Source organism: Egretta garzetta, unplaced genomic scaffold, assembly GCF_000687185.1.
Source record: "Egretta garzetta isolate BGI_Z169 unplaced genomic scaffold, ASM68718v1 scaffold255, whole genome shotgun sequence".
Lineage (NCBI taxonomy): Eukaryota > Metazoa > Chordata > Aves > Pelecaniformes > Ardeidae > Egretta > Egretta garzetta.
Window position 1 is genome coordinate 232,439 of NW_009259797.1, and position 8,445 is coordinate 240,883.

Consider the following 8,445-nt stretch of genomic DNA (forward strand, 5'->3'; position numbering starts at 1 on the left):
TCTTCCGATTTTTTCCCCATCCCACCAGGGTGGAGTGAGTGAGCAGCTGGGCTCAGTTGCTGGCTGGGGTTAAACCATGACAACTTTCTAACAGAAAGAGCTGTGTCTCGAAATTTGTGTACAGGACTGAATGGGCATGTTAAATACCTCTGTGAATTCACCACGAGGTAGGGTACAGGGTAGCAAGGCTGTTGCATGCATCCTACACTGGAAAAGCCGAGGATTATTCCACAGGTGGAAAGGCCTCATCTATATCATAGAATCATAGAATCATAGAATCATAGAATCATAGAATGTTTTGGGTTGGAAGGGACCACTAGAGGTCATCTAGCCCAACCCCCCTGCAGTGAGCAGGGACACGGTTAACTAAATAAGGTTGCTCAGAACCCCATCCAAACTGGTCTTGTAGGTAAGCAAAGAAGTTGGCTCTTACAGCAACTATTCTTCCTCTGCCCTGTAACCTGTGTTTGAAGATGCTTGCTAGATGTCATGTAGAAAATTCAAGTATTTTGCTGGTTTTCTCTTGCTGAATGCTTTTGCAAAGGCAAGGGCTGTATGCATCAGGGTCCTGCTTTCCTTTGACAGCCCCTTGCCCTGCTGTCCCAGTCTTTCCAAGTCTTTGGTGGACTGAAGATAGACACTCTGCTTTGAATTAAAACCCAGTGCTTTTATGTTGACACATTGGTATTCACCTTGGCTAAAAAAAAGAGAAGGAAAGCATGAGACTTGCTGCACTTTCATTCCCCACGTCTCAATATGGATCATAATGACAGAATCTTCCTTAGTACACAAGGCTTCTGTTGATTTGTTTAACTTCACTTTTTTTTTTTTTCTGAGGAGTCGACAAAAAATTAAACAGAACATTCAATAGCAGACACTTCCTCTCCCAGCTGTTGAAATGATCTGGCAGTCTGGGAGAGCACCTCTGGAACAGATTATAGTATTGCAAACTGACATTCATCATACATAGGGTCTGGATTCTGCAATCAAGGATTCTCCTGAAGTACAAGACTTTAGGCCCAGGATTAGAGGCTAACGATAAATTAGATCACGTGAGCTTACCTTAAGGTCTAACACATGGCCCTGTTCCAGGTGAAAGCAATAGCGCCGGGCTGCAGAACGCATCTCAGCATGTTTCATACAATTAGGGAAGGAGCTGTACCCAGCCACAGAGAATCAGCAGGGCTCCTGCCCTCACTTTACATGTTCCAGTGAAGAGCAATACTAATGTTCTGAGGCCACCTACTGTTTACTTTTAACACCTACATGTTAATGGTTAGGGTACTGTCCAAGAGAGCAGTCTTTTCTTAATGACCAGAAAGTATTCCTGATACTCCTTAAGGAAGTCAAGGTACATCAGAAACAGAACTTGCTCTATTTTAATTGCTATTGTTTTATAAATATCACAATCCTCAACTTTTTAATATGATTTTTTCATGGAAAATAACTATTACTGTCTTGACAATTTATTTTACTTCATTAACATCTTCTGCAATCTGCATGAGAATACCGTTAAAAGAGCCAAATCCTCCCAGAGCTTCCACTTTCAAGTACTGAGGAGGAGTCTAGATGCACAGAGTGAAATCCCAGCTCCACTGACTCACAAGCAATTATTCCCCTTTGCATCAATAGAGCTAAGTTAGGGTTTTTCTCTCGCAGTTCATCATAACAGGAATCTGCTGATCTCATGCTGTTAAATCCATCTGCTGCCTCAAGCTTTGGCCTGAAGCACAATGAATAAAAGAGGAAGAGAAAAAAGGAGGAGGAGTATCAGAAGCTGTTATCCACAAAATGTCCCAGACTGAAGGCCTCAAGCTGAGCCTGTGGAGGCCAACCACTGCAGTACAAATGGAATGAAAGCTGAAACTCCAGACACTATAGTCTTTGCCTGTTACTAATAGCAGGCATCAGTCGACTCTATTACATGGGGACTCCCTTCCATTTACACATTTGCTACACATTCTCAGCTGCTATTTAGGCATGGGCTCCCAGTTCTTGTTATAACACAGGTCCCACTTTTCTTCCCGTTAAACAGGGTCAACTGGATGCTCATCCCTCTTTTCTCAGTCTCATCTAGCAAGCAACATTCAGATCTGCTCACACCAGTCCCTCTAACCAGCATCTGGCTTATAAAGGCTTCAATGCATCAATCAGTCATTCATCAATCAATTAAGGCATCAATGGCTTCTTCTTTTTTCTTTTTTTTGTTAATCCTGCTTCACTGAAGCTCTCTTCTTTCTAAACCATATTCTTCAGAGACCTGTAGAAATCTGTTTTCCAAAGTTATCTCTCCTCAATTTGCTGTACCTTGCTGGCTAGCTGTACCTTGGCTGGATAGGAGGTCTAGTTGGGCAGAACCACTGCTGCTGGAGCAGTCTACAAATCCTAAAAGAGAAGTTACCTAATATGTTCCACTGAGATGAAATCACCCACCTCCAACAAAGATGAAACCAACTTGAAGCGTGTATAGTCTCATATTCTTTTTAACATTCTTGATAGAATGGGAGAAAATGGGAGAAAACTTAAAGTACTGGCAAAGTGAAGGCAAAGACTAAGTATGTTTGCTAGCCATAAAGACTTCAAAAGAGTAAACACAAAGGAAGGAAAAATGGAGGCATAAACTGCAAAATCACACTGGCACATGAAAAAATCTAGATAAATCCTAAATCAAAGCAAAGACATCTTTCTCTTAACATACTGTCTGTAACTTACGGGAAAAAAATGTCTTTTTATGAGGAATCTAAGTTCTGGAGACATACTGGTGTTCCCATATTGAGTACTAAAATATAACTGCAACTTCTAAGAAGTACTTGGGCATTTGTACTTTGCAGAAAATAGTTTTTTTAAACCTCATTGTAATGAATAACCATATTTACTGAAATCAGAGAAAGTCACTTTTAGGGACTTTAAATCTTAAAGTTTTTTATTTATTTCATCTCTGGATGTTAAATAATACCTTAATATAATGATGTAAGGGGCAGGGGTTGATGAGCAGCTGGGTACTTTGCTGTATGCACTCCCTTTCCTCACCATCAAGGCAATATAATTAGAAGAACCTTACCTTGAATTGCTTTTTCTGTTTAAGTAAAAATTATTACAACTTTCTTCCCTAAATCAGCCCTGAGGATTTACAGGGACACGTTGAATTCAGAAAAACTAAGTAATTTCTGAAGTGAAAGATAAATGCTATCTGGATACCAGCAGCCATGAACCTGATTGCTCTGAACTTGTTGGTCCTAACTGTAAGATACATATTTTTTGTTTCACATGGACAGATTTTTCATTGTCTAAGGAAAATTATTAGTGAAATAGATCATGAGAAAAGTGTAGCCACAAGAAAGTGGATGAAAATGAAGAACCCTTGAAGAAGAGTTTATTAGACTATAGCTATACTGTAAAATGAGGCAGGGCTCAGAGATGGCAGAGGAAGAGGCAGAGTTTGGTGGCTTAGGCAGTGTGCTCTTCAACTGTGAGCTCCAAAACTAACACATCTTCACACCATGTGTAACAAATTATTGACACTAACTTTGCACAGTGCTTCCATATGCAGCGAATGTGAGCCCTTAGGTGATCAGGATAGTAAAATCCCACAGCGTTGGGCTCAAGTCCCTTCTGTAGCAGCGAAAAGACCTCAGTCAGTGAACAAGAAGAAAGACACCAATGAAAATAAAATGGGAAAAATATAACTGTAAAATGTAAATTATGCATTAAACTAAGGAAACAAATGGGGGGAAAATGTAACAGTGCTAGCAATAAAGAAACCCTAGTGATGGCAATGTGCCATAATTAAGTGGAGAGAGTATAATGCTGATGTAGAGAAGGTTACAAAATATTAAACAATATTTCCATTCTAATCTAGGTTTCCATTCTACTACTAAAGGTAGTATCTGTTACTTGAACTCGAATGGATTAAACCCTTGGTAAGTGTGGTTACATTCACAGCATCTTTTCAGAGTCACCACAGCTGAAACTGCTGGAGGCCATTCCACTTGCATACCCACTTCATGCAGCCACAGTGCCACGTGTGCCATGTGTCTGGTGTCCACACTGCTTAAAGGCAGTCTGAGAGGAAGCTGTCTACCCATGTCATCAATCTTGGCAAGAGATGATGTGGGGTCCCTCCAGGAAGGACTATCAATATGCCCCAAGATTTATTTCTTAACCATTCTTGATGCGGATCCAGGCCAGAAAGCAGATTACAGTGCAGAATGAAAAAGAGGGTTGGCTCACACTTTGTGTAAAGGTCTTAAATCTAAGAGGTGGTAGGAAACATGAATGACACCTGAAACACTGGTCTTATCAAGCGTAAGCCCATTGAGGTAGTTTAAGCCATTAAATCTCTTCATCCACTCTCTGAAATCACTGCAGACTGTCAAACCATAGATCAACATAGTCACCACAAACAAGAATGTGCAGTCAGAATGACTGATCAGGACTGCTTAGTAGCCTTAGTTCATCCGAGCTGTGTTTTAATGCAGCCAACAGGAAAGTTACACCTGTAAGTACAAGTACAAGGTGGTAACACCATATAGAAAACACACAGAATGGAAGAGTAACTCCTAAGAAGCAGTGGTTGTGAAAGAGGTTTACAGACGGCATTGAACAGCTATCATAGTACAAAGAATTAGTATCACATCTGAATCTATAATCAGTGCAATAATTAGTAGACATAGTCAAACTGCTTTTTCCATGGTGTGTTTGGGATAAATAACCCCAGCACTGGAGTATTGCATCCTTTGAGGATTGCTTTTTAAAATCTATAGCTGATCAATAAAGAGCCACAGAAATATTTGAGGGCTGAAAGAAATTCCTCTCTGGGACCAAATTAATGAGATTAATGTGTTTAGTTTGTTAAAACAAAACCTGACGAATTACTTGTTTCCAATCTATTAGACCATCACAGAGGAATACTGAACTTTAAAGAATTTGAGAGAAAGTAATAAGAAGAATCAATGCTAGAAGAAGGAAACCATCATTTGCAAATGAGGAATTAGGCACAGCTTTTTCTGTTGGAAGCAATTAACAAAAAGAACAAACCAGCAAGGGAAGGAACGGTCTCTCTGTTCCCTGACATCTTCATATTTGGACTAGACACCAGTCTGGAAGGTTTCCTTTAGTCTAGCACAAGGCTCGTCCATGCTTTACCTGGGTGAAATGCAGTGGTCTGTGTTGTGCAGGGCTTAGTGAATCACTGAGTATTTTGCCTTACACCCCTACAGCTGGGCCTTCTTTTGCCTCCATCTCCAGCTTGCCTGCGTAAACACTGAGTATAGGAAACCTGAGCACTTCAGACCAGTCATCGTTATTTATCTCATCCGCAGGCCTTCTCCTTGAGTGCAGGCTGTAGTGATCCCTGCAAACATTAGGACACAGTTAACAGAGAAGCCCTCTCTTGTCCTATGCTGTTCTGGCATACACCTTTCACATGTTACCAATGTGCAGTGCAAGTATTGTTGCAGACCCAAGAGGAAACAAAACTGTAGTGGATGCACATATATTTCTCTCTCCTCTCCAATGGGAGGAGAATTTCCCCCATTGTTCTTCATCCTGTTAGCCCCAGAAGGAGGGTAGGGAGAAGGTTACACCAATATACATACTTAAATGCTTATACAAGCGTAACAAAAATTAAATCTACATATAGCTACATGTTTTAAGTACATCTGTAACAGAAGGTCCAAATAAACTGCAATACATGAAGTTTTGTTAACAGCCAAAATTTCTTAACAACCCATGTATTAATAATAAAGCTCTGTAATTGTGAGTTCTATGCCTTGAAAATCACCTGGTGACTCATGGATGTTGTCAAGTTACATGAAGTTCCCAAGACAGCTAGTCTACTCAGTGATTTCCATTTTTAATTTCCTTATATCAAGTATTGACATAGGAACAGTTGATGTTAGTGAGAAATAACTAGCATCTCCTCATAATTAATACTCCCTGGTCATATGCAATAGCACAACCAACAATCAGGTTGACATTTGCTTCAACCCATTTCCAAAAGACTTTTACCTACTATAATTACATCTACAGAACAAATCTACTACCTATGTATACAAGATTTTACTGAAGATACTGCCAAACTAAGGAAAAATATCAGTTTACCATTAGTTGTCAATTTACCATGCCTTTGTTTATTTTTTCATCATTTTAGTCTCTACTATAGTAAGTCTAAAGTTAAAAATAACTTTGGATGCCAGTTCTTCCCCAGGGAGGAACACTGACAAGGAATCTCACTTGTTTCTTAATCAATATGCTTCTTTGTCAGAACACTTCCTGGGAAGCATTCATACACAGTGTGTCTGTATATGCACACTGTGGCCTTTTAATATATACAGTGGGCTTATAAGGATGGTGGAGAGAGACTTTTTACCAAGCCCTGTAGTGACAGGACAGAGAGCAACAGTTTTAAACTGAAAGGGAGTGGACTTAGTTTGGACAAAAGGAAGAAATTTTTTACGCTGAGGGTGGTGAGGCACTGGAACAGGTAGCCCAGGGACGTTGTGGACGCCCTACCATTGGAAGTGTTCAAGGTGAAGCTGTATGGGGCTTTGAGCCACCTGATCTAGTGGAAGATAACCCTGCTCATGGCAGGGGGGGTTGGGCTAAATGATCTTTAAAGGTCCCTTCCAACCCAATCCATTCTATGATTCTGTTTCTAATGTAAAGATGGGAAAGAAAATGAGGATGTAACATTCTGCATGTATGAATAAACTGATCAAAAGCACTTGAATGTAGAATAAAGAGACAGTGAGGCATTATTTACCCTCTAAGAAAAGTTCAGTATCTATAAATGTGGGAGTGGTTAGGTGTGACCCAGTGATTCATGGCTCCCTTTAGTTTTCATGAAGGTTTTTTTCAGCTTGAAAGTCATGTTCTACTTAGAGAATGACAGATTTACTTTTAAGGTAAGTTAGCCAATTGGCATTCTGTGGTGATCATTATAGCAATTTCTTGCCCACTGCTGGTATTTTCACGGAGTAAGCTAAAACTGCAACCAGTTACATCCTGTGCAACCTCTTTGACTTCAGTAAGACTGAATGGGCTATAAATTAGTGCAAAAATTGGTCTAAACTTTGTAGTCTTCTTTGGGGAGCATGTAATGCATGCACCAGTACAAGAAAAAAAGCTTTTATTTGGTAGAAGAACAACCACCTGAACCCCTTAATAGCAATATGAATACAATAAACCACTTGAAAAATCCGTGTCCTTGGATTTTCTTGCACAATTGAAAATGCCATTTTAAGTGGCATGATTCATAACTACTCAAATTCTGTAGTTTTACAAAGAGCATTTATACATTAATTTGGAATACAGGGTGTTAAAAATGAATAAGTAGTGCTTAAGGTTATTTTTATTAGAATAGATCACATTAATTAGCCCTGGTATGGAGGGGAGGAGAAGTTTCTCTTGAATGCTCTACTCTGCAGTGCATTATTAATTTTCTCATTCGTTCCTTTTTAGCTCATTAGCTTTTAAATGTTATAGTTTAGTGATGAGGTGAAGCTGGAAGTATCTGTTCACTCTGCCATCTATTTCAAGCCATCTCACGATCATTGTCATTATGATTAATTTATATTGTGGTGATACCCAATCCGGGGTAGGTGTGCTATCAGCACAGCTAGTGTTGATGACAAAAATGAACACTTAAAGAGAGATTTCTTTCTGTACCATTTTAGGACATTTTAGGGTTAAAGTGAATTAAGAATGGATTAAAACTCAAATAATTTTCATTTATAAAATGCAAGCAAAGGACTGGGGGAGAACAGAAGTATGCAGTGGTGAGACTATGGCATATGATGACTGGTAAATGGAAAGAGAACTGATGACCGGGAGATTTCTCCTCCAGGTAGAGCGCTGCATTGTGTAACCTACAACGTAACACTGTCTTTGTGCTCTGACTCACGGCCAAAACATTTAAACTTCAACAACTAAACTATCATTGGGAAAAAGTTGGAAAAAAATGCATAGTAACAGACTCATAAAATGTAATCAGCCTCACTGAAAATATAATCTGGATGCACAAGGGAAAAACCAATATACTCACATACTCCAGCAGTCTCCCCTTGTGAAATGGAGGAGCCTGACTTTCCGTTCCTTTCCTCTGATAGCCAGTTATTATAGCACCAGGGCTTGGGTCACCAGGACTGTGAACTTCAGGCAGTGCTTTAGTCAACAAAAAATGCCTTAAAATGCAACCAACCTGTGATACAGCAGTTTTAAATTCAGTTGTTACAGGAACGCGTAATTAAAGGAAGAGCCAGGCTCTGAACACCTTCATTGTCCAAATGCTGATTTTTTATGTGGAAGCTTCGCACCACAGTGCCATATTGCCTATGGAAAATAGGTGTTCGCGTATAGGACCAAGCAACTGCACCGAGCAACTCCATCTACTCTTTGTTGGCAGCGAGCTCAGGAAGGAAGATTATTAGAATACTAATGCGGGTG